The sequence below is a fragment of the Catharus ustulatus genome, chromosome 17 (assembly GCF_009819885.2).
Source record: "Catharus ustulatus isolate bCatUst1 chromosome 17, bCatUst1.pri.v2, whole genome shotgun sequence".
NCBI classification, from domain to species: Eukaryota; Metazoa; Chordata; class Aves; order Passeriformes; family Turdidae; genus Catharus; species Catharus ustulatus.
Genome location: NC_046237.1, coordinates 14,892,295 through 14,918,373, shown reverse-complemented (window position 1 = coordinate 14,918,373; position 26,079 = coordinate 14,892,295). Strand labels below are relative to the sequence as shown.

The window sequence follows — 26,079 nt, the reverse complement described above, 5'->3', positions numbered from 1 at the left end:
GCCAGCCTAGATGGGACTTGGTCTAGTGGAAGGTGTCCCTGCCCATAGAACAAGATGGGCTTTGAGGTCCTTTCCAACCCAAACCATTCTAGGACTTTATGGAATGAGTCAATTCCTGCTTGTCATCTTGGTGAGGTGGTGACAATGGGGTCACTGTGGGATGTTTGTGAGCCTGGGGCAGTGTCTGTGCCTGAGATGCTGTCCATAGCAGCTTGGTGTGGCAGCAGGCCGGGTTGCAGTCTGGCATGGTTTCCTGCTCTGGGGAGCTGCTGTTTGTGGGTAGAAGCGAGCAGGGTTGGGGGAGACCTTGCTCCCACTGCCAGTATTCTCGGAACACCTCATTAATATGATCCTAATTGATGCAGTGTCTCACATTCCAAAATGGCCGTGGCTCAGAGCCTGCACAGCAGCCCCTCACAGGGCAGGAGAGACGGTCTGAGGCTCATGGGCAGTGCAGGGGCTTTGTTTGGCAGTACCAAGTGCCACTGCCCTGCCTGTGATGGCTGCATCCTCCACCCTCCCTCGCAGCAGGAGCAGGGTGCAGCCCTGGGAGCCCTGGTTGCTGGGGCCACTGGTGCCATACCCCTCCTTCGGGGTCTGGCTGCTCTCGCACCTGCCTGCCCATCCCTGCCAGGCATCAATCAACCCCTCTTGAGCTGGGATGAAAGAAACCTGACTACACAAACCTGGAAGCAACGTGGAGTCCCCACAGAAATCATTGGGCTCAACAGAGAGCAAATAGGGCCATGGAAGCTGCGCTGAAGCAGGGAGAGAATCCCACAGATCCCCTATGTGACCAGTGTCTGCTGGTGGAGCCCAGTCCATGGATCAGCTCAGCCTGTTGGGGCACTCATGTGTCCTGCTGGAGAGACAGAGCCCTTCTCATAGGTCTTCTCTGGCTCCTGAGCCTCTGAGCAGGGGCATCTCCATGAGAAGAGGAGGCAGGTGAAGGAGAGGGAGGTTTGTCTGGGCTCTGGGATGGAGTAGTGTGGGCATGTAGGTACTGGCATGGGACAGCAGCCCCCACACACCAGTGGCATCCCTGAGTCTGTGGACAGTCACACTGGGATACACATGCAGCTCCAGTGCTCAGGCCCTGACAGTGACAATGGCCCTATGGTGCCTGTGGGTGGGGGGACCCAGGGCTGTGGGCATCCCCAGCACTGGAGCTGGGCACAGGGGTGCCCTGCGTGACCACTCGGCCCTGCTCCCCACATCCCAGGACAGCTGAGCCAGTAAAACCACATGGCTGGGAAGGAATCTGTGCCCACTGGGCAGGCATGTACAGGAGTGCACCCAGAACCAGCACACGGTTACATCCGTGCTTCCCCTGGGGGACAGACACAGGAAAGGGCCATGCAGGTGGCACCTGAGACCCCCTCCTCTTGACCTTATCTCTCATGCAGATCACCAGCTCAAAGGTGGGTTTGTTTCCTTGGAGGTGCTGAAGCTCACAGCCTTATTGCATCAGGTTTTCTGGCTGGGTCCAGAAGAAAAGCTGAGCCGCTTCTGCGCCTCTTGGGCAAGCTGCTGTGGGTTGGTGTTGCTCAGGGCGGGCTGCTGGCTGCACACAGTTGATGTTTGCTTGTGGAGTGTGAAAGGATTTTGCTGAATCCATGGCAGAGGAGGGAGCTTTGCATAGGCCTGCTTTGCTTCTGCCTAGGGGGAAGCTGGGCCTTGCCTGTCCAAAGATGTTTGAAAATTAACCCTTGGAAAAGTGGGAGGTATCCCTGCTGTGCCAGACCATGCTTCCTCCTCTGTGACACTGTGGTGTTGCTGGGCAGATCCTTCTCTCTCCTTAGGTGGGAGAAGGAGGGTGCAATTGTCATGTAAAAAGAGGCTCTGTAATGCTGTCCATGCTGGGGCTGTTCCTGCTGTCCCTACTGCTGGTTTTGCTCCTGCCGAGCTGCAGCTGCCATGGCTGGGGAGTGGGACTGGCTCTGGGGTCTGGCTCCACTGCCCACAACCAAAGCCCTGCTGAGCAGATGCTGCCCTTGAGCCATGGGCATGGGTGACAAAGGGGTGGCACAAATGGCTGAAAGGAGACCTTAGGCCATGCCCAGGGAATCTGGTGGCACTTGGAGGTGTGTGGACTCTGTGGTGCTGCCATAGTAAATATTTGCTGTTCTCCAGGAAGGAGCGGGGCTGGCTGCACATCAGTAGAGCAAAGCGACGTCTAAAGCAATCCACAGCTCCCATTTCCAGCAGGGAGATTTGTATGGAATCCCAACACAGCACTGGAGCCAGGCAAGCACCCTCTGGTGACAGCTGTAGCTGTCCTGAGTGCTTGCCATCATCTCTAGGAAGGACTTTTCCCTTCTTTTTAACCAAATCTGATTTCTTCTTTGCAGGTTGTAAATTGTGCCCAAACTGAGCGCTGAGAGCAGCCCCTGGAAGCAGCGTGAGTTTATCCTAAAAGCTTTTGTTCTCCTTTTCACATGCCACATGAGGTTGAGTGGGTTTTGCAACTCAGAAAAGGTTGCTCAGCACAGAGGGGTGCTGCAGGGAGAGGCTTGTCTGCCAGGAGCCCCTGGGAATCTGGCCTGCTCCCACCAAAACACTGAACTGCTGGGCTTGGGCTTGTTGGGGCTTTCTTTGTGTTGGGAGTGCTTCCTGGTTTAGCTGGGGCTTGGGCAGCAGCCCCTTTGCCAAGAGAAAGGTTCCTACAGTGATGCTTTGGGTTTTAGCTTTTATATTTTTCAGACTCTGCTCCTTGGTGTGTAGCTTTGAAACTTCATATTAGGTGTTAGTAAGTTCTCTTCACAGGGTAGACAAAACAATCCCTTCCCAGCTGGAGAATCCAGGAAAGCCAGTACCCAAAAAGCATAAACAATGGCTAAGGGAAGGGGGCAAGCCAGGGGGCTGAGACTTCATAGCCTGGGGCTGTGGTTGGACAATTGACCCCAATGTGAGGATGAACCCAAATTTATAAAAGTGTGACCAGAATCCATCTTGGATTTCACTTGGGTGTGGCCCTGGCCAGGCTCTTGCACTGCCCAAGGTGTATCCTTTTAATAAATACCTATTTTATTCCTTTTGCTCAGTTTAGTCTCTGTTTCAGGTCAGCCTTTCCAGGCATCAGTTCTGGCAACTTTGCCAGGGCAGTGAGGCATCTGGAAATGCTGCCCGAGTGCCTGTGCTCTGACAGAGCGGGTTTGGGGTCTCAGGCTCAGTGCTGGCTTTCCCCACTCTGGGTTCCCGTGGTCTCGTGTGTGTAGAGGATCTGAGGAAGGCAGATGTCTGCAAACCAGCTGTGGTGTTTTGCTGGCTGTGGATCCCTGCCCAGGGCTCAGGGGGTGGGGCACAGCCGGCCTGAGGTGCGTCCTGGTTGGCACGGCCGGGCAGCTAGGGGCAAAGCACAGGAGAGGTCTTAGCTGCAGAATTCAGTTGCTGTGATGCTTGAAAGAGTTGAGGACTTGTGGTCCAAGCCTCTTCAGGGATCCCAGGGTGCCTCTAGTTGGTTGGACTGCTTTATTCCAGAGCCCCACTGCACAGCACGGTGACATCCATGTGAAACCAGGTGTGAGCTACTTCCAGCAACTGGTGAGGGCTGAGGATGGCAGGGGGACAAGGTCCTGCTTCTGCTTTGGCTCTCTGACCTGCAGAGTGAGGTGAGCCTGGGCAGAGCTGCAACAAAACCCTCACCCTGGGCTGAGGTGGGAGGACAATGTCCTTATATGAAAATTGGGATGAGGAGCTCCATAGCTGCACCCTGCTGTCCTGACTCTTCCCCAGGTGACAAGTGTGTGACAGTGTGCACTACAGGGCTCAGACCGTGCTGCCCACGAGGTTTGGCTCCTGCCCACACAAGGCAATGGGTGCAGGTTCTTTATCCAGAGGTTCCACACCCAGAGGGTGCTGGACACTGCCCAGGCTCCTCAGGGAGTGGTCACAGCCTCAAGACTGCCAGAGCTCCAGGAACATTCAGAAAATGCTCCCAGGCATGGGGTGGGATTTTTGGGGTGTCTTTTGCAGGGCCAGGGGTTGGACTGGATGATCCTTGTGAGTCCCTTCATGCTCAGGATATTCCATGACTGTGTGGATGTGGGCAGGGGATCCAAGTCCCTGCTGAGGGCTGTGGTGGGCTGCTCTGATGGATGGCTGCTGCTTGGGGCTAGAGCTGGCTCTGGCTGGCAGCAGGGCAGGTCTCCATGTTTTATGACCAGTTTCTCACCAGTCCTCCTCCTCCAGGAACTTTGCAAGATGCCAACTCCACCCGTGCCCGGGGGTGCAGGTCTGTAGAGAGAACCAGGAGAGGGGCAGGGATTCTCATCCTGCCTTCATGTGCTCGGGAGCTTGGGAGCGGGGTGATCCATCCAGAGCTGGTCGAGGCAGAGCTGCAGGCCCAACATGAGTGGTGGATTTAATGTGGATTTCATGTGCTTCTGCATGGCCTCAGTGTCCCCCAAGGGTGGGCTCAGGGTGCCCTGGGCTCTGTACCTGGGTACCCCTGGGAGTGTTCTGCTCCTGGGCAATGCCCCCGGGAAGCTCTGCCCCTGCATGGGGTGTAAATCCCTGTTTGCACCATGCTGGGGTGGCATGAGGAGCAGGAGGACATGTGCCATCCCCATGGTGACCCCTGGTACCCAGCCAGCCCCTTGCCCTTGCTGGTGGCTGTGATGGCCCAGGTGCAGCTGGGGGCTCTGGCCCAGGGCTGGGGATCTCTGGTGTCACAGTTGCCCCTTGTATCTCATGGGTGCTGGGAATGGGGCAGCTGCAGCAGAGCTGCTCTGTGTCCTGCACTCTGGGCAGGCTCTCTCAGCCTTTGCCCATCCCCTGTAGGTCCCAGCTCTCCCGCAGGTCTGGGCAAGCAGATCCTTGCCAGCACAGCCTGGGCCAGTGGCTGTGTGCCTAGGGAGATGCTTCAGGAAGGACTGGTGACACTTAGGTTGTGGCACAGGGACTGTGCAATGAGCTTCTCTTGTCCCTGGATTCCAGCAGCTCCCTCACAGCTGGTGCTGGATCCCACCTCCTGGCTTCTGGGGTTGGATGATTCTGGACGAGCTTGCTTAAAGGTCATCCATCAGTTGGCCTGTAGGTCCCTTTCAACTGAACTACCTCATCTTCCTCCAAGTGGTGCACAAGGAATCACCATTACCTTGGGGAAAATGACATTTTATCACCACTTTAGACCCTGACAGGGCCCTTGTGGGGCTGCAGAGCAGAGGATGATGATGGTGGGGAGAGTGGTCCTTCCATTGGACGGAAAGAGAAGATGGGAAGAAGGCAGGGCTGAACCTGTGCCATGACTGGCTCCTTTTGGTGGCTTCCCTTGCTCTGCAGTTCCCCTCCTTGAACTCCTCTCCTCTTCCAGCCCACTGTTTCCCGGGGTGTCTGGCCCTGTGTTGTTCTTGCCCAGCGAGCAGCTGATCTTCCCTGGCTGCCACATCCCAGCACAAGGCAGCTGAACCCATGGTCTCTGCCTTCCTCTGCAGGCAGGAGGAAGGATGGGAGCAGCTCTCTGCCAGTCACTGACAGGGGAAGAGCATTCCCTGGTGAGGGGTGTTCCACAAGAGCTGCAGCACCCTTGCTCCTGGAGTGCAGCCCAAGTGCCTTGCTGGTACTCCACAGTGGGCAGTGTATTCTGAACTGGCTTCCCAGGGCACTGGCTACTGCCATCACAGCATGTGGCTCAGTCTCCCTCCCCAAAGGAATTCTGCTGCATCAGAACATTCCAGGGCTGTGCTCTGGTGCTGTCCCTGTGGGAGGGAAGGGATGGCTTCAGTGCTGGTGGTCCTGCACCCTGTCTGGACTGGCTTGGCTGTGGCACCTTTTGGACAATCACTCCCCATTCCTGCACAGGGGATCAGCAGGGCAGGGCCAGCTCCTGGCAGGGTTGCTCCATCCCCCAGGCAGAGCCCTGGGGCTGTCGGGATGTGTCACTGGGGGGGGTTCAGTCCCATAGCTCTGCTCACAGGCAGTTTTTAATGCCTGCAAGGCTTAGGTGAGCATGGAGCAGCTGCTGAGGTGCCCCCTCAGGATTCCTTATGGGAGGAATTGGCCCAGGGCACTGCACAGATCTCTTTTGGCCCAAGAAAAGCTATTGGGCTGTTTTACAGAGTGGTTGGGGGGATGAGGCTATTCTGTGTTCCTGCCTCCCACCCTTCACCACAGCAGGACCCTGGCAGGGCTGGCAGCCCTGGCGCAGCCCTGGCGCACAGCCGGTGGGAGCTGTCAGTGCAGCCTGTGGGTACCAGGGCAGTCCCTGCCTGGCCCTGCCCTGCCCTGGGGCTGCTGCTGCACTTTCCTCTTGATTTGGGGCCCATCCTGACTGCAAGACATGCCTTGGTCAACGAGGCTTGCTCTGTGCCATCCCAGCTGCTTGGGCTGAGCAAACAGGTTTGTGGTATGTGGCAATGTGGGCCCTGAAGGCTGGGGGAGCTGCCAGCTCCCTCAAACTCTTGGGAAAGGCTGGCTGCTGGCCAAAGCCCTGCTTGCCTTGGCTGAGCCTTTAACCTCTTGTGCATCACAACACTCAGAGCTGGGCTTCCCCTGTGCTGAGTCATGGCCGGGCAGGCTGGGGTGCCCAGCCATGTCTGTGCCTGGCTGCTGGAGCCTCCTTTACCCAGAGCCACACTAGGATCCTGCCCCTCCTTTGGCAGGCAAGGCTGTGTGCTCAAGCACCAGGGGCTGGAGCTTTCCTGGGAAGATGCAGCTTTGCTGCTCCCATGGCCCTGTGCTCAGCCAAGCCCTGGGCAGGTGATGGAGAGCTGTGCTCACCTTGTGTCCCACCCTCCTCACCCCTCCTGGCCTGGAAGGGCTGGGCTGGGCTCCTGCCTTGCTGCACTGGGGATCCCTGTGGGGCTGGCTGCAGAGAAAGAGCTGTCTGCTCTCAGATCCCTGCCGAGAAGGATTTTCCACCTGGGACTGGTGTTTGAACAGCTTTCCTGGCACAGCAGGGCCCAGGGGATATAGAGCTGTGGGCAGCATGTGAGCAGGCCCAGTGTGGTTGAGGATCTGCAGGACTTGCTCCCAGAGGAACAGCAGAGGCTGGATGATGTTCAGGAGAGCACCTGCCCTGGTGCAAGTGTGCTCTGGGGCATCATCTTCCACCAGCACCTCTCTGGCTTCTTCCAGCCCATTTCCCACAGCCCTTGCTGTTCTTTCCTTTATTATGGGACCCCCTGTGCAGCAGGCAGGACACTTGGTGGGATACTGGAGGGTTGGTGGGGCATTGGAGGGAGCTCTGCACTGAGGAGAAGCTTTTAGAGCCTCAGGCCACTGGGCTTGCTGGATGGAGTGGGAGGCTGGGTCTCGTTGCCACTGGTGTCACCTGTCCAGCTGCCATGTGCATGCTGTTGTCAGTGCACCTGCTCCACAGGTCCCACCTTCCCCCAGGCCAAATCCCAGTGTTGGCCAGTACAGCCACCAGTGTAGGGGTGGGGGGGGCTGCACCTCCCATTCCTCACTGTGACATTGTGCTTCAGGATGGATTTTGGATGGAAATTTGGGGCTGGATGAATTCGGGAGGATGAGGGGAGGAGAAGGCTGCCCTAATTCTACTCTGGATTCAGCTGTTGTGTACAAGCCTGCTCAGCTTTGAGTGAGAAGGTACCCGGGTTGCCGAGGAGACAGAGCCGTGGGATGTGGCTGCTGGGAGGATTGTGTCACCCTTCTGCTGCCACCAGGGACAGCCCTGGTGACAGTCCCTGGGGCTGTTGCAGGGGACAGTTGTGAGCCGTGTGTGTGCCCAGAGGCCTTGGTGCTGTGAGCTCCCTCCTTAGTGGCTCCTGGTGGCTGTGGCTGCCCTGGGTCAGGCAGGCTGGGAAGGGTTGGGTGGCTGTGGGTGCTTCTGGCATGGAGCAGGGCCCACGTTCCAGAGGCACCTCCAGGTGTGTCCCTTGTGCCACTGCCAGTAGGGTGATGCTGTCTGGGGGGGCAGGTGCCTTGCCACCACTCAGCTCATTCCCCTGGTGACCAAGATGGGAACTTGGAACTCCTGGACTCTTGGAAAGTCCAGCCTTCTCTTCTCTTCTCTTCTCTTCTAGAAAGGACTGGTCACAGAGCACCTTCAGGTCCCCAAGGGGTGAACAGGGACTAGTGAGCAAAAGCACATGGCCAGCTTAGGCTGGCTGGGACAGACAGGGCTGCTGTACAGTGCAGGACCTCCTGGACACCTCCTAGAATTGCTGTGTTGAGATTTGCTGTGGTGGGGACCGACCACCTGTGACAGTGAGATCCCTGTTCCCAGGGTAGGGCTCAGCTGCCTGGATTGGGACCCTCCTCTCAGAGCAGGAGGCTCTGGTGGTTCTCTCTGGCTCTGTCTCCCTCGGGCTCTGCCCATGGGTGTGGTGGGGAGGCTGTCCTCAGGTTTGCTTTTTGTTTCCCCTTTATTTATTTATTATTATTTTTTAAGCTTTTCCTGTAGCCCTTCCTTCTCTTGTCATTTAATTGTCCAAGTTCCCTGAATACTTGTCACCTGCCTGGGGGTAGAATTTGAGACACATCAAAGGTAGCTGAGCTTCTGCAGGCGCTGAGCAAACATCCTCTGGGAGCTGGGGAGAGATTAAACCGCAAGGAAAAACAACTCCTGTGCTCAGGTTTGTCCAGGAGGTAAAATGGAAGGGCTGGGGGAGAGCGAGGGAAAAGCAGCAATATTTGCTTTCCAGAAAATGTCTGCCCTGTGCCTGGGCGGGGGCTGCCGTGTGGTCCTTGTGCCTGGGAGGGGGCTGGTATGGGGGTCCCTCCATGCAGTGAGGCCTTGGAGGGAGCTGGGTGGGGCCAGGGGCTGGAGCAGCTCTGCAGCAGGAGCTGAGGGCTCTGTGCATGGTGTCAGAGCCAGCCCTAGAATGGTTGGTGCAGCTGCAGGTGGGACTGGGGCTGTGCCGTGCTGCAGTGACTCAGCTCCCTGCTTTCTGCTGCTGCTAGAGTGCAGAACAGGGCAGGGATCAATGCCAGGGCTCACACAGAGTGGCAGAGCTGGTGGCACACCTGGGTTTGGGGGGCACAGCGTGGGCAGCAGGGTCGGGGGTGGGAGCAGAGCTCTGGGTGCTGCTGCTGCACAGGGCTGAGTCACACTGAACTGGCAGCTCAACAGGGGCAAAAAAGGTGTTTTAGCTTTGTCTTTGGGAGTGATACAAAGCAAATGGAATAAATCCCAAGCAGTGGCATTGTTTGTGGTGTCAGGCCTGGATCAGCGCAGTGCTTGGAGAGGTGTCAGCACCTTGGTGTCTGGCAGAAGCTAGTGCCAGCTGTCCCTCGTAGGCTTTGGCAGAGCAGCCTTGTGGGCTCCTGTGGGCTGCCCTGGCCTTAGTGAGGCCTGTGATCAGCCCCCTGAGCCTTGGTGAACCTGTGCTCTGGGAGGAATGGATTTTTGGGGATGTTTCTTTTGGTTTAAAACCCTTCTAGCAACAGGCATTTTGTTGCAAAAAATATCTCCTTACCGTATCTTAAAAAAAAACCCCAAAATAACCCACCTATGATATTCTCCTCCATTTCCCTGAAAAGCCTTAGGATTTGCTGCTGCTGGTGGGTGAGCCAGTGTGGGATGCTGTGCCCCAACACCTCCATATGCCAACAGGTATGGGTGCTGTGGCTGGGGGTTGAGGGGAGCTGAGGACTTGGGGGAGCAGCCAGCTGCAGCTCTCCTGGGCTCTTTTAGTACCCAGGGTGCAGTGCCAGGTCCAAGGGGGCAGTGCCAGAGTGGGAAACTCGTGGAAGCCTCCACGTGCTGGTGGGTACACTGATTTCCTGCAGCACTGGTGATCAGTCAGATTTTTGGGTGCCAAGTCAAAGGGAAAGCTTGGGTTTACTATCTTCCTCTGATCTGTGAGAGGTCAGAGCTCTGCTAGAAACACCAGTGCTGGGGATAATTTAGGGAAGCCCCCAAAGGTCTGTTTTCCAGCTGTTAATTGGTCTATTTTCCATGGTTAATACATCAGTTTCCCACTTCTCTTTCCAGCCAGATAATGTGTCTTCCCTCAGAAGGGAGATGAACAGCAGCATAAATTGCAGGCAGGGCCCAAAAAGACATTTGCAAGAGCAATTCTCTTCATTGAACTCCTGCCTGTTTCACTCACAGATCTGCTCATCTTCTGTGAACTTGTAGCATTTTCTTCCGCGGAAATGAATTTTGAGGTGTTTGGAAGGATGTTGGCCTCTGCTGGCTGGGGGTGTTCCGTCTGGAGAAACCTCCAGAGAGGCCTTAGAGCCCCTTCCACTGCCTAGAGGGGCTCCAGGAGCACTGGAGAGGGACTTGGGACAAGGGCCTGGAGGGAGAGGACAAGGAGAATGGCTTCCCACTGGCAGAGGACAGAGTTAGATGGGATATTGAGAGGGAATTGTTCCCTGTGAGGGAACATCCAGAGAAACTGTGGCTGCCCCTAGATCTCTGGAAGTGTCTCCAAGGCCAGGGCGGACAGTGCTTGGAGCACCCTGGAGTAGTGGAAGGTGTCCCTGCCCAGGACAGGGGTGGCACTGGATGAGATTTTTAAGATCCCTTCCAACTCAAACCATTCTGGAATTCCAGTCAGCTGGACTCACTCTTGAGATGGGCTCAGATGTGAAGAAAGTGTTTCCAGGTGTCCTTTCCTATCCCTACAAAGCATTTATCAGTTTCTGGAGGCAGCAGCTGGACCTGGGGTGGGAGGGTCTCATCTGAAGGTGCTGCTCCGTTTCCTGGGAGGCCTTTGAGCCGAGGTGGGGCTGAGCTGTGGCTGCAGCTCGGGATGCAGAGGAGCACATCCCAATGGAGCCATCGCAGTGCTCCAGTGGAAAGGGGAGGCTGGCAGGCACAGGGCCGGTTCCTGGGCGGTTCCCGGGCTCCCCTGTGCTGCCAGGCTCTGCAGCAGGGCCATGCAGGCGCAGTGGCTCCTGTGGGATGCTGGTCGCTAAGCAACTGGCAGAGGTGGAGCTTCCTGGGTACTGCTCCCAGCGCATCCCTGCCTGCATCCCTCCCTGAACCCTGCCTGCCTGCTCCTGCATTCCCACATCCTCTCAGTCAGCTCAGTGGGAGTTCCTGCTGCCCACACCACCCTGTCCTGGGGCAGGAGAGCACCCCAGGGTGTCCCTGGGCATCACTAAACCCTGATTTGAGGTTTCTCTGCCCAAGATCACCCACAGCCTTCCCCGGGGAAGGCAGATGTCTTGAAGCTCTGTTGACCCTTTTGCTTGGGTTTCCAACCTCAGCACTACTTCCCTGCCTGGCTCTGGGAAGCAGGGCCAAAAGAGGGGAGCCCCAAGGCTGAGCTGGGGGCTGGGTGTGGGGTGGGCTGGCTGTGGAATGCTGCAGGAGCAGCATTCCCCTCTGGGACAGTTGTACCCGGGGAGCCTGGCTTTCTTGGGTCCTCCTTAGGCTGGAGGGTTTTGTGACCAGCTGTTTTGTGACAGGGACACTCAGGCTGGCACAGGAGCACTGGGTGTCCCTTAGGGTGGCACCAACCCTGCCTGGGTACGTTGTGGCCTTGGCTCCTGTTTATTTGTGCCCTTCTCAAGGGTGGGTGCTGGTAAGGCAGTGGGAGGGTATTTGGCACAGGTGACATCCTGCAGGTGGGAAGAAGCCTTCCCTGTCTGCCTGGAAGAAGGGGAGGATGTTCTGTGGGTGGCTTTAGCACTTCAGTGCCTCCCCAGGGTGCCATCGTGTGCCATGGCACTGGAGGATGTTGTGTGCTGAGTGCTGAGCACCTGCTTTCTCGCCAGCCTTCTCCTGTCCAGCCAGTGCTCCTTGCTGGATTTTGCTGCAAGAGCTGAAAGCCCCAGCTGTGCCATTGGATCATTAATTTCCTCCCTCCACTCCTGGTGCCTTCCCAACTCTGCTGACTGTGCAAGCCATGTCTTTGAAAGGTTGATGTTTCCCTGGAAGAGGCACATTCCTGGCTTTATGGGCCTGCCTGGACTGGTGGACGGGACAAGCTGGGCTGCCTTTGGCTGTGCAGGAAGCCCCAGTGGACTTCCAGACCCCTGGGCTCTTCCCTGGAGCAGTGGGCAGGGATCAGACAGTGGGATGGGGATGGCTGTGCAGGCACAGGGAATAATGCCTGGTTTGCTGAGGATCCTGCCACAAGGATCTGTCCTTGCTGCACCCATTGCTCCCAAGTGCCACACTCATGGGGTCCTGTGCTCTGGGCTGAGTTTTGGGATCCCTGTAAGCCTGCAGGCTGGTGTGGCTGTGGTGGCAGGAAGGTGCTATGTGACAGCTGTCCCCAGTCAGGGAAGGGGTTGGTGAGCAGCAGGGATGGCTCCAGGAGCCAAGCCTCTGCCTGGGAGCAGAGGATTTTTCACTACTGGTGACAGAGAGAAACTTCTGCTTGTGCTGCTGAGTGGCTCTCCCGGGGGAAGTAAGAGAATTGGGTTGGAGCTGGAGAGCTCTGGAAGAGCATCACCCCCGTGTCACTTCCATGAGCTGTGGGACTGTGCAGCTGCTGGGCAGGTGCAGCCAAGGCCCTGGCATGACTGAGGGTATCAACAGGGCTTGGATTTTGTGGATGGGAGGGACCCTTGAATGCCAAGGAAAGCAGGAAAGTCCCCAGAGCACTGAGCAGGCAGGATGTGGATGCCCCGAGGATGTTGCTGTGACACCAGGGCTCAGTGGTGGTACATGATGGCTGTGTGCTGCTGCTGATCCCATCCTGCTCCAGTGGGAGAGAAACCAGAGGGTACTGGGGGCTGCAGAGTCTACTGGCTCTTCCCTCTCTCTGCTCCCTAGTGTCTGGGCTGTGCCTCCATCTGGAGAGGTGCTTGCATGGGCTGACCCACGGCTCTCCCCCCCACCAGCTGGGACATCTTCATTTGAGCCTTAATGGGGCAGTGGAAGGTGTTTCTTGGCTTCTGAGGGGGCAGAGCAACTAATTCCTGCACTTATTTACTCAGCTGGAAGGTGTCACTCAAAAGGGTAGGAGTGAAACCTTGTTTTAAGTGGCCCCAAATTTCCCACGTCTGGCAGAAGGGTCACGTCCTGCTGTGCGAGGGAGAGCAGGGAGACACTGTCTTTGCATCCTGGCAGGCTCGGAGGAGGCATCTCAGCCCTTCCCCTGGAATGCAGCAGAGAGCATGCTCCTCTTCCCTGGTTTTTCCTGGTGCCAGAAGGATTGAGGCCAGGGCTAGAAGGAGGGTTTGGTCTCTCAGGATGGGCTCTGCCCCAGTTGCTCGGCACTGGCAGTTGTCATGGTGAGCTGCCATCACTGCCTGACTCCAGCCTGGCTTGAGGGATGACTCCTTATCAATTTGGTGGCTTCTTCCCACCCCCCCACACCCCCTCCCCCACAACTTTCTCATGGCTCATTTTTGACCTGTGGCCTCTGGAGCCACAGGGATGCTGATCTTGTCTTGCAGGGTGTAGTTCTGCAGAATAAGATCAGGCTGTTTTATTAACTCCAGATCAGGAGCTGGCAGCATGGACAGGAGGTCCCTGCCTGTCCCCTGCAGGCCATGATGCCAGGGGAGGACAGAGCTGTGGAGGGGAGCCCTTTGCTGCTTGTCAGCAGGGTCAAATATCTCCACACTGCCTGGCTCAGTCTGGGCTCCTGGCAGCTGTTGACATCATGGAAATCTATTATTGACCAAACACACATTCAACACGTGTCAGTGAAGGCTGGGCTGGCTGCAGGAGAGCAGGGAGGTGGGAGAGCCGCACGCCATGAGCTCCTTTCGGGTGCTGGATCGTGAGGCTTGTGGAGGTGTCACACAGGATCACTGCTTTCACATGAGGGTGTTCCCATGAGATCATCCCACCCTTACTACCTTTGCTCTCCTATTTTTCCCCACTTGACCCAATTCTTCACTTGGCAGCTCCAGCCTGGCTGTCACACTCTGTGTCGATGATGAGCCACTGGCTGCTCTATCTGCTTCAGTGGTGCCTCAGCCTGGGCTTGGCTCCTTTTCCCTGGCTCAGCATCCCTGGGGAACTCCAGGTCAGCTCAGTGGAGCTGAGCACACCAGCCCCAGCCCTGAGCTTGCCAGGCTGGATCGGGGCAGGACAGCACCCACCTGTCTGGACAAAGGTGTCTGAAGTCACCAGCAAAGCCCTACAGGGCCTGTCCCCAGGAAGGGACCAGTCCAGCCAGCCTGGAGGAGCCCTTCCTGCCCTCCCTGGCCAGGCAGGCTCTGGGCTGGACCTGTCATCTGTGCCAGAGGGAACAGCAGTGGACGTGTCCTAGCAGGTTCCGTGGGAGCAGCCTCCCATGGTCAGTCCATGGTGATTTCCTCCAACAGCAGGTTCTTAGCTCTTGGCTATTCCTTTCCTGAACTGCAGAATCATTGAGGTTGGAAAAGACCTTCATGATTATCGACTCCAACCTGTGACTGATCACCACCTTGTCAACTAAACTGTAGCACTGAGTGCCACATCCAGTTGTATCTTGGCCACCTTTAGGGAGGGGGACTCCACCACCTGCCTGGACAGTCCCTTCCAATCCTGACAACCCTTTCAGTGAAGAAATCTTCCAAAATATCCAATCTAAAACTCTGCTGGTGCAACTTAAGGCCTTTTCCTCTCCTCTCATCTCTGTTCCCTGGGAGCAGAGCCCAACCCCACCCCCACCACTGTCCCCTCCTGTCAGGGAGTTGTGCAGAGCCAGAAGGTCCCTCCTGAGCCTCCTTTTCTCCAGGCTGGTGGGAAACCAGGCTGGGAACCAAGGCATCTGAGGTGAAGAGGAAATGCTGGCACTGCCCTTCATGTTGCCAGTGCCATGTTTTTGAGCTCAGAACCATCCTGCTGTGCTCCTCTGTTCTGACATCCTTCCAAACTCCTGGCCAGGGGCTGGGAGGGGATTGGAGCAGTGTGGCCGTGACCCTGCACAGATCTGGGGACAGGGATGGATGTGTAGGGTGAGGAACAGAGGGACAATGCCCGTAGGCACCTCGTGGGAGGATGGGATGAGGTGGGTGGCAGTGGCAGGGGAGGAGCAAAGCCTCTCCCAGCACCCCAGTGTCCCTCTGCTCATGCAGGAATCGAGGTGCCTGTGGGCTGTGCTGCAAGGCCAGCAGGGAACTGCTTTACTGTAAATGGAAAACACCAGGAGAGACTGTGATTGGGTAAAGACTTGGAGGCTAAAATACCCATCTGTGTGACTGACCTGAGGAACCCTGACAGAACACGGAGAGGGGGATTGAGAGAAGTGTGCAGGGATGAGGGGTGAGAAAGTTTTGCACCAGAGAGCAAATTTCAGTGTTGTGATCACAAAGCTGTGCTGTGCCAGCTAACAAGGACCTGCAGGATCCAGGTAGAGAGGAGAAGTGAACCCCACGGTGAAACCAGCTGCAGGCAGCAGGGTCTGTTCCCTTGGGGAGCAGCTAAGACCCCAGAGGCAGGAGGAAGAACCGAGCGTGTGGGACTGGCCCTGTGACTGGCCAGGGCTGTTGGCTTCTCTGTGTAGCACTGAGCTGTCAACTGCCTCTGGGTCTCTGCAGGGCTGATCCATGGAGGGGTCACAGAGCCTGGGGATGGTGGGGAGCTGCAGAGTTTCAGTAAGTGAAAAGGCAGAAGGATCTTTGCCCTGGCTGTGCAAGAGAGGGAGAACAGCCCAGATCTGGAGGGAAGTTTGCTGAGACGGAGAACAACTCTATAAGCTGAGGAGGATAAAGCCCTGGTACAGGAGGGGGTGCAGGAGAGGAGTTTTGGAATCCCAGACTTGTTTGGGTTCGAAGGGACCATAAAGCTCATCCTGTCCCACCCCCTGCCATGGGCAGGGACACCTTCTGTTATCCCAGATTGCTCCAAGCCCTGTCCAACCTGGCCTGGGACACTTCCAGGGAACAAGGGGCAGTCACAGCTTGCCTGGCGTTCCAGGGCCTCACCACCCTCAAGGGAAGAATTTCTTCCTAACAACTGATCTAAATCTCTCTTGTTTTAGTTTGGAATGGTTCCCTCTTGTCCTATCATTCTCTCTCCATGTAAAAAGTCTCTCTCTCTCTCTCTGTTCCCAGTGCCCTTAGGTCCTGGAAGGGGCCCTGAGGTCTCCCTGGAGCCTTCTCTTCAGATGAACAGCCCCAGCTCTGCTAGCCTGGCTCCAGAGCACCTGGGCTTCAGCCTGCAGGGCATCCCTGTGGCCCTGAATAGGAGCCCTATCCCCCTCCTCCTCTCCAGCACAGGCTGCTCGAGGCTTGCAGGGATGGATGGAGATGCTCCCTGTGCTAAGCTGAGTGGGTTAAAGCACCTCTGGAGGCATGGTGGGGGTACAGGGAGCCCCGGAGGAGGGACAGCCGCATGGAACCTGGCTCAGCTCTGGCAGCCACCGGTGGTGCTGGTGATTCACAGCAGGGTGTGAGACAGCCAGGGCTGCTGCAGCACAGGGATTCATGGGCTGCAAGGAGGGCAGCATGGGAGGAGCCACACAAGATGTTTTCTCTCATCTTATCAGTGCTTCCCAACCCTGGCTGCCAGGTACAGCAGCTCTGAGCTGGGGAGATGTGCTCTGCCTGCCAAGGGAGCTCCAGCACATCTGGCACAACTGTAAATCACAGAATATCAGAATGGTTTGGGTTAGAGGGACATTAAAGCCCATCTCATTTTACCACCTGCCATGGGCAGGGGCACCTTCCACTCTCCCACGGTGCTCCAAGCCCTGTCCAGCCTGTCCTTGGACATTTCCAGGGATCCAGGGGCAGCCACAGCTTCTCTGGGCACTCTGTGCCAGTGCCTCACCACCCTCCCAGGGAACAATTCCTTCCCAGTATCACATCTAACCTTGTCCTCTGGCAGTGGGAAGCCCTCCCTCCAGACCCTTTGTCCCAAGTCCCTCTCCAGCTCTCCTGGAGTCCCTTCAGGGACTGGAAAGGGCTCTACCCCCTTCCCAGAACCTTATTTTTTCCAGGCTGAAATCCATTACGCTGTTCTGAACTAACCCAAGCACATGCTTCAAAAATCTTACTTGGCTGTCTTTCTGTGTCCTTTCTGGGCTCAGATACCCTCACCTGGAGCCCTAAGAACTGCACACAGCTACAATCCTCTCAGGGGTTGGCCCATCCTCGGTGCTGTAGCTCAGAGGGGGATCAAAGCCTGTTCTGCGTCCTCGGTGCGCAACCAGGCTGGTGCTTTCCAGCCTCTGCTTTCCTTCTAAAGGATTTCTGCAGAGCAGGTGCCCTGTGCCACGCTGAATCCTGATAGTGGGAGATTTTTGGTTGCATTTTGCAAGTCATTGAGGAGTTCTTGGTTTGGGTGTTCGTCGTGTCTGAGCACTTGGATGCCAAAGGATTCTCCTTAGCTTTGTGGGGGACACAAATGCTGTTGCTGTAAAGAAGTACAGAAGTGAGACTGAAGGTATGTTTTCTTAGTAGAGTCAAAGCCAGGTGAGAAAGGTTGTTCCAGGCTGAACTTCTTGCCATCCATCTCTGCCAAGGCTGCTGTGGACCAGCTCAAGGGGAATGTCTGGCTAAGGTCCTTCCTGGATGCTATTCCTGGCTTCTGTTCAATCTCCTTTGACACTCTTTTAGTCCTTTTGTGTATCTGTGAGATGCTTCAGAGGATGGAAATTTCCAAGTTCCAGTTTCCCTGCAGCAGCTGGAGCCCAGCTAAGCCACACGTGTGCTGTAGAACTCAGGACAGAGTTTCAAACACTCAGGTTCAGGGCTGGGTGCTGTGGGCAGGGCTGGGCACTTTGGTGCTTTGGAGTTTGTGCAGAAGGGCTCAGGGTGTGTGGTGGTGACACTGCATTAATGTGGACAAACCACACATTATAAATACACCCTGAACTGCAAGCAGGCAGGGAAAGCAGCCTGAGCAGGACTGGTCGCTGCTCAGAGACAAGCAGGAACATCTGAAGGGTGTTAAGCAGGAGGGAATGGGAGTAAAGCCCTTCCCCAGGATGGGCTGTGAGCAGTTCTCACATGCAGTGGCACTGAAGCTGAGGGGTCCCAGCTCCTGGGGGATGTGGGGAGCTCATGGGGGGCTGGGAGCATGTGGGGCTCATGGAGGTGGGCATGGGACAGGTCCACTCCTGCCCCTCCAGGCTTGGTGGCATGGCCTGTCCCCTGCCTGTCTCCTCCATGGAAGGTGGAGAGGGCTGGTAGCCTCTCCTCTGTGCCTTTGAGGTTCACCCTACACAAGGAGCTACTCTGGGAAGGCCAGAGCTGACAAAGGAGCCCATATGCTGCTCCCCACCCTGCTGCAGCTCCAAGCTCACTCGTACTCTCTTCTCCCCACTCTGATCCCTCTTGCATCCCTTCCCTTGAAAACATTTGTTTCTTATCTTTGATAATTGCATGTGAGGCCTGAGCACCTCCAGGGCCTCTGACCTACCCTTGCCTTGGCAAAAGCTAAAAATCCTCTTTACTTCCCATGGCTGGGCACCCACAGAGAGGCTGTGTCCTTCCCTGCAGCATCCTGGGATCCCCTGTGGGTACCAGGGGGATGTTTCCATGGATAGCAGAGGGTTTCTTATCTACCCTACAGATTCTCCGTGGAGCTGTGGGTCCTCCCCAAGTCCAGGCTACTCCCTGGTGTTCCTGTCCTGGTGGATCCCATGAGTCAGTGGCCCTGCCCTTGTTCCTTAGTGTGGTGTGGAATCCTGGCATGGGCAGGGGGCCTGTGTTGCACAGGCTTGTGTTAATTAGTCTCATTTGGGGACACTGTGGGGTTTTTCTGGTCCTGTTTCAGTCTGTCAGTGGTGGAAATGGAGCTCATGGCTGAGCAGCCACAGGGTCCCCTCTCTGGGACAAACATGGCTGGGAGAGGGTCAGGTGGGGAAGAACCAGAGGGAAACCTGCGCTGGTGGCTGCAGGTGTTCAGAAAGTGTGAGTCAGACATCCCGAAAATGGAGAACTGGGCACAAAACCCACAAATATTCAAATAGTAGCCCCTCCAGTGGGTGCTCTGAGGTAGGTGCTGAGGACAGAGCTGAGCAGACATTGACAAGGACAAGTGGTTCAAGTGGGATGTTTTGGGAAAAGACTGGTGTGGCCGTGGATCAGCTGTGCCATGCCAGAGCTCCTGGCCCCCCAAATCCTCCCTTCTCCTGCTCACCCTGGGGAGGGCAGCAGAGACAGTGTAGGGACAGTGTCTCCCAGTGACTGGGGTGCCTGTGGGTCCCTCTGATGGCTGGAGGTTACAGGGAATGATGAGCCCTCACCTGCACTTCAAGGGTTGATGGGGTGGTTCTCTGTCAATGGCCTGAGATGGCAGCTGGGTATAGGATGAGGCTGGTCCCAAATACCAGCATCCCTCACCTGTGGGAGGGCCAGAAAGGGTGCCTTGCTGTGACTGAGCCCCACATGCCTCAGTTTCCAGTGTCAAGATTGGGTGAGCTCAGAGAGGGAATACGGGGAGGACAGTCCTTTTCCCCAGCACGAGGCCAGTGCAGCAGCTCTTGGCCAGTCTGGTTCCCCACGAGGACCCCATCGTGCCCTGTGCCTGAGAGCCAACTCTGAGCAGGGCCCAGTCCACATTCCCACTGCTGGCCCTGGGCTGTGCCAGCCCTTCCTCTGCTCAGGGCAGCACCTTCCAGCAGTGTCCCCAACTCTTTCCTCCTTCCGTGTGGGCATGTCACAATGTCCATGGACGAATGTGCCCAGGGCTAGTTCAGGTCGTAATTTTCAGTCGATTTTCCAGCCTTTCCAGCACAGCAGGGATTGGATATGCCAGCCCTCCCATCCATCACCCCAGCTTTATTGCTACCAAATTAATGAGGGACATGTTGGTACTTGAAGTCAGAGGCTCTATCAGCAGCTCTCTGCCTTCCTCCAGGTTCCCAAATGCCTCCAAAAGGATGGCTGGCAGCTTTGCCAGGGTGATGGTGCAGGGATGAGACCAGTGCCTCTCCACCCCCACAGCATCCTCTGCTGGGATCTAAGGGCTTCCTGAGACCCTGAACTGAAACCAAAGCCCAGTTCAGCCCTGACCTCTTCCAGGACTTGAGCTGTGTCCCACTGTGGTCCGAGGGAGCTGGCTCTGCATCCCTGCCTGAGTCACCAAATCATGCTCCAGGTGACAGTGGGGGATGCAGGCAATGTTCTCCTGTGCCATGTGGGATCACAGGGATGTGAGGATGGAGGCAATTCCTTCCTGTGCCATATGGGATCATGGGGATGTGAAGAAATAGTGCCGTGGGGTCAGCAGGAGCAAGGGAGGACTCTACAACAGCACTGTCTGTGCAGGAGTTAGGCTCAGTGCTTGCTTGGCCAGCACTTTTGGGGCAGGAGGAGCACCTGTGGGCCCCCAAACTGCTCCTCCCCTCACGAGGCATCTTGATGTGGTTTCTTGGTGGATGAGGAGGTGCAGGATCAGGCCCAGACCCACCTCCATGGGATGACTCAGGAATTTGCTGAGCCTGTTGTCACCATGGCCAGTTTGGCTGTGGCACTGTGGCTGATGTCCTTCTGCTGGCCCCATCCCTGCGCTGTAACACACATGAAGGCCTCCTGGGCTTTACCTCCCCCTCCAAAGCACTGCCTGAGTTGGCCTGTGCCAGCCCAAGGAGTTCATTTGCCTGTCCTTAGAGAAGAAAGGTGGGAGCTTGTCCATGGAGTGCCAAGAGGATGGGGCCAGGCTGTGCTCAGCAGTGCCCAGGGACAGCCTCAGGGCACAAAGTGACACACAGGAGGGGCCCTCTGAGCTCAGGAGACACTTCTGCACTGGAGGGTGGCCGAGCACTGGGGCAGGTGCCCAGGGAGGTGGTGGAGTCTCTCTCCATGGCTGGAGAGACTCAAAAGCCACGTGGACACATCCTGGACAGCTGGCTCTGGGTGGCCCTGGTGGAGCAGGGGCTGGGCAAGGTGACCTCCAGAGGTGCCTCCAGCCTCATACTGCCTGTGATCCACTTCTCGAGCACAATGCAGTGGCCTCTGGCCTGGGCAGTGTGCAGGGGTTCAGCAGGGCACAGTGGCATAGTGGGGCCCTCCCTGGCCACAGTGAAGGTGCTGATGCCACAAGACCCAAGTGCCAGCAGGACCCCCTTTGAAACTTGTAGCTGTTCAGGTCTCCCCAGTCCTTGTGCACCCTGGGAGTCTCACCAGTCATGGAACCATTGAATTTGGAAAGTCCAACCCTTAACCCTGCACTTGCAAGGCTACCACTCACCTGTGTCCCCAAAGTGCCACATTTGTATGTCCTTTAAATTCCCCCAGGGATGGTGATTCCGCCACTGCCCTGGGAAGCCTGTGCCAGTGCCAGACCACTCTTTCCAAGATTTTTGGAGCCAAGAATTTCCACAGGCCCCTCTGCAGTTAGTGGGTAGTGGATGCAGTGGCAAGCCTGGCCAGAGCCTGAGCGCCTTTCTCTAGGTCCATTATTGCTTTCTGCCAGGGATGGAGAGAAGAGCCTTCCTGCCCTTGTTTTCCCCAGGCTACCTAATGGAGCCACCCATGAACTCTGCTTTTGGGTGACACCAGCCCTGACCAGTGCTGAACAGCCAAGAACTGGTAGTCCCCAGCCCCAAACCTCTGTGGCTACACCCTCCTGGATAGTTGGGAAAGGGGGAGATTCAGAGCCTGAAGAGCTATCAGGGATGCTGAGGCTGCCTAGGCAAGGTGCGTGCTCCCATCGGGGCTGCAGGGTCTGGGGGAGCTGCAGGCCCCCTTGGCCTGCCTGAATGGTGGGGATTGCACTGCTGAAGTGTTGGGTTGGGGTGCAGACTAGACAAGGATTTTGGAGGAGTATGAGTTTACCAGGAAGTGTGGAATTACTGGTTCTCCCTGGCTGCAGGCCTCTGTGTATCAGAATGGGATTCCCTGGGTTGTCCCAGTCCAGTGGCTCAGGAGATGCCCAGCCTCGGGGAGGGCTTGGAGGGAGGGCTCTGGGGGCTAAGACCCCTTCCCTGCCTGTCTGGTGTCCCCAGGGCTGATGTTCTTGGCTGGGGGAACAGTCTGTGAGTATCCCAACCCATGGGTACCACTTGAGGAGCTCATACTGATGAGCAGCTGGGCAGCCTGGGTTTCTCTTGCATCCAGTGTGGTCACCCCACAATGACTGCCTGTATCCCAACAGCCAGAGCCTGATGGGGGTCTCCCAGCAAGTCCCCAGACCTGTGCTTTGTCCCCTTGGCTTTCTGATGGCTCGGCATGCCTAGGACTTCCATCAGCCAGATGTGTGTGCTGGTGGGTTCTGCCTGGGCACTGCTGCTGCCAACAGGCTGCCCACACCTGGCCAGGGCACCCCAGCCCCTGCCTGCCCCCCGGGATCCCACCTGTGCTCTGGCTGTCCCCAGCACCTGCTGACAGCAGGAGCTGTCCCTCTGCCCAGCAGGGTCAGTGCAGGAACCCCCCTGCTGCTTTATGGGGCAGAGTGTCCCCCCCGTGTTTGCTCTGTGGAACTCGACAGAGGGGGACGAGTCTGGGAAGCAGGAGACGAGCAGGGGACGCGTGGAGCCAGGGATGTGCCGAGTGTCACGCTTGGCACTTCACCCTGGCCACGGCTGATGAAAGAGCCTCTGTCCAGCCGCCGCTGCTGGGACAGCTCGGGCCAGTGTGGGCAAGCGGGGTGCTGGGTTTTGATGGCAGCACAGTATTTGCTGTCCCGGGACCCACTGCAGGGCAGGGCAGTGCCAGGTTACCTTAGCATAAAGATGTGCAGCCGGGCTCTCCTTCCCCGCCGGGCGTGGGCAGGGAAGGGTCCCGGCAGGAGCGCCCGGCCCGGCATGAGTCAGGTGTTTGCGGGGACAGGGGGCGATGGGGCCGGCACCGGCATCCCAGGGGGACGCCCGGGAGGGCAGCCCCGCTCCCAGCTGCCACTGCCAGCTCCCATGCCATGCCATGCCATGCCATGCCATGCCATGCCATGCCATGCCATGCCATGCCATCCCATCCCATCCCATCCCATCCCATCCCATCCCATCCCATCCCATCCCATCCCATCCCGGCTGCGGCTGCAGCGCATATCCATCCACCCATCCGTCAGTGCGCGGGGCGTGGGAAGAGGCGGCTCTGCAGAAAGCGCTGCCTCGGACGCAGCGCCAGCCCGGCGGGATGAGCCGCGCCGGAGCCAAGGGGAGCTGGCACCCAGGTAGGGCCCCCCGGCCACCGCAGGATGCTCGGCCCTGCTGCTGCTATTGCTGCTGCTGCTGCTGCTGCTGCTGTTGCTGCTGCTGCTGCTACTGCTGCTACCGCCGCTGCCCTGGACTTTAGCCAGCAGCGGCTGCCTGGGGACGGCTGGGGGGGATGCGGCTCCTGGAGCCTGGGGGCGATGGGGGCACTTGGACTTGGTCTTAGAGCTCTTTTCCAAACTTGACGGTTCTATGACTCTGTGACGAGGCACTTTTACAGCTCGGGACACTGCAGATCTCTGCCCCTGTCAGTCCCCCCTGAGGAGATCAGGGCTCAGTCTGCAAGAGCAGGAGATCCCCTGTGTTTCTGATCCCCCCCTTCACCATAAACAGCTCATATGATTCTCTGGCCCTGCAGTTTGGGGATTTTTGTGTCCTGTGCCAGGGGGTGAAGTCCCAGAGGTGGCACTGGGCCCCAAGGGTGGCACTGGGGCTCAGGGTGCTGTGTGCTGCCAGGGCTTTGAGGCTACTTTCCTTGCTTGCTGTTTCTGTGTCCCTGGAGGATTCCCAAGACTCCCTTCTGGGCTCCCCTCGTTTACAGGATGGCTGCAAGGCACTGCCTATGCTCCTGACCACTGCCAGCTCAGCCCTGCCTGGTTTGAGGGCTGGGTGCCACTGCCCTGGTAAGCATCTACGTTCTGCCTGGGGGCTGGCAGGTACCTGCCTCCCTGCCCAGTGCCATGCAGTCACTGCCAACCCCTGCAGGGTGCTCCCCATGTCCAAGTGTCTCTGTGGCAGCATCTGTCCCCCCATGCCACAGTGTGATTGATGGGGGCTCTGCTGCCACCACCAGCCCCACGGGTCCTTGACAGGGGTGAGGGAGGAGGTCGCTGCGTTGTCACCCATCTCTGTGCTCCCCACTGGAGCCCCGTTTGGGCACTCAGCAAGGGCTGCTGCCTGCTGTGACCGAGATGCTCTGGAGGTGAAACCTCATGGATGGGCAGAGCCTCCACAGGGAGTGAGTGGTGTAAGGAGGAGCCCAGGAGAAAAGGGGGATGCTCAGCCTTGGAAACCAGCCCAGCAGCCAGGAGTGGCTGGGCAGGGGAGGGGGACAACAGGCTCCAGGGAAGGGAAGGCTCTGGGAGAGGAGCACTGCAGAGGCTGGAGTTGGGATGTACTGGGGCAAAGCATCTGGGAAATCCACGTTCTGGCTTGAAGGGGAAGGAGGAGGAAAACACCAAGGGGAGGAGGAGCAGGCAGGGAAATGATGGGAGGAGATTCCAGGCATGACAAGCAGGTCTGCCTCTGATCCTGCTAAGGCTTCCTTTGCAGTCACCATTCCCACATGCCTGTTTCGGTAGCCTGGAACTCCATTCAGTTCCAGCCCTCTCCCCTGAGGAGAACGTTCCCTGGCCCTGGGCTCCAGCTGCAGCAGGAGTGAGTCAGCCCTGGAAACTGGGCTTGTGCTGAAAACTTGCCATTGCTGAAAACTAGGCATGGGGCACCAGGGCCTGTGGGTGCCAGGAGTAGCCCTTTGGCCACTGCCCTGCACAGGGCAGGGTCTGGGGTTCTGTGCCCACTGCCTCCGACAGCCTCATCACGGGATTTTCTCCAGTGGGACAGGCAGAAGCAAGGCTGGATGCTGGGAAGGCTGGTGCCCAGTGGGATGGGGTCCTGCTCCTGCTGTACAAAGTATTTAGAAAGAAAGAACTTTTAGAACTCCACCAAGGTCACTGCAGTTGTGGTGTAAACCTCTTTTACAGGTTTGTGACAGCAGATATTTCAGTGAAATTGTCCCTTTGGCAGCACTCTGGGACCTGTGTCCTTTCTGAACCCGTGGCCTCCACTCTGGGGTCTCTGCTAGGGCAGTAGGAGCTGAGTTTGCCCAGGGAAGGTGCTGTGGGATGGGCAGGGCTCCATGGCTGCTGCTCCCTGCGTGTGCTGTGCTGCCCCCTCCCATCAGGAACAGCCCTGCCCACAGCAGAGCTGCTCCCGGAGCCACATCTCATTCTGCAGCTCTTGAGGGCCCTGGGAAAGGCCATGGAAAAAAAAGAGGGACAAGGGGCTGGGACAGGTTGCACCATTAGTGCTGCTCAGGTTCCTGCAGAGCCTGCAGGTGTCCCCAAGGTGCTGAGCATCCCCAGCCGGGCACAGAGAGTGCTGGGGGTCATGTGGGCTTCGGTGTCCTTCTCCTACAGCCCCAAGTACAGGTGAGTGCAGGTAACCAGGCTGCTAGGAAGGGTGTCAGCATCCCACTGCAGGTTCCAATGTCCCCAGGGGCTTGGTGCTGCTAGGCTGGGGCTGAGCCTTGGTTGAAGCAGCACCAGGGTGAGTGGCAGTGCTGGAGCCCCAGCCTCCCCAGACAGCCCCAGGGCAGGCTGGGAACAGCTCCTGAATGCAGCCCTTGTGGCTGTGCCCAGGAGCATGGCAGTGCCAGTGCGGTCCCTCTGTCAGGGCTGTGCAGCTGCAGGGCTCAGCTGCAGTGGGGCCGTGCCCAGGGCTGCTGCCCCTGCCAGCCCTGGCTCCCTCAAACAGCTCTTGGTCCCCAGCAATGACCCTGTGTAGGGACCAGAGCCTCCCCAGCATGGCTGCAAGGCCAGAGACTGAGGGATTCCCTGCCCTGGGAGCAGGGACATAGTCCCTGAGGATTTGCCAGGCTCCCTTAGGAAAGCTCTGCCACCTGGGATCAGGCTCTATCCATCAGCAAAAGGTTTGAACTGGAGCTCAAGGTGCAGAAGTGAGGTGGGATGAATTCCCAGCTGACTACCCTTAAAAAAAGCCCTCATTTCCTCAGGGATCACTGCAGGGAAAAAGTAGTTTGGAAGAAAGTTTAGAAATGTCAAGTGAAAAAGTCAGCATGTTTTTGGCCCAAAGTGATGAGTTGTCATTTTAGAGATTTCACGTTGATTAAAAATTCACACACTGAGATGCAAGCGGAAGTTCTTGGGAATGATCCACACAGGGGCTGGGAGCGAGCTTGAATTTGCAATGGAAAAACAGCAGCCCTATTTCCTCTGTGGAAAAAACAAACCACTGGTGACCTCTGAAAGCTCCTGGTGACCTTGGCCGAGCAGTGAAGTCTGTCAGGAGGAGCTGATGCTGCACAGAGGGGGTTGTCCAGCCTGTCATGGCCAGAAGAATGTGGCCCTGGGACAAGGGGATGAAATCCTGGGCCTTTGGGTGTGAGCTGAGGCCTCTGTGGTGACCACACAGCCAGCACAGGCACAGGAGG

At 57.4% G+C, this 26,079-nt stretch overlaps 1 protein-coding gene across 1 annotated transcript in view; it reads left to right on the top strand.

The window, feature by feature from the left end:
* EPB41L1 (erythrocyte membrane protein band 4.1 like 1) overlaps positions 1–26,079 on the top strand; it is a 63,002-nt gene that overhangs the window by 5,252 nt on the left and 31,671 nt on the right. The window contains 1 exon segment of the mRNA XM_033074961.1: positions 2,352–2,401. The gene's annotated coding sequence lies outside the window, so the exon portion shown is untranslated.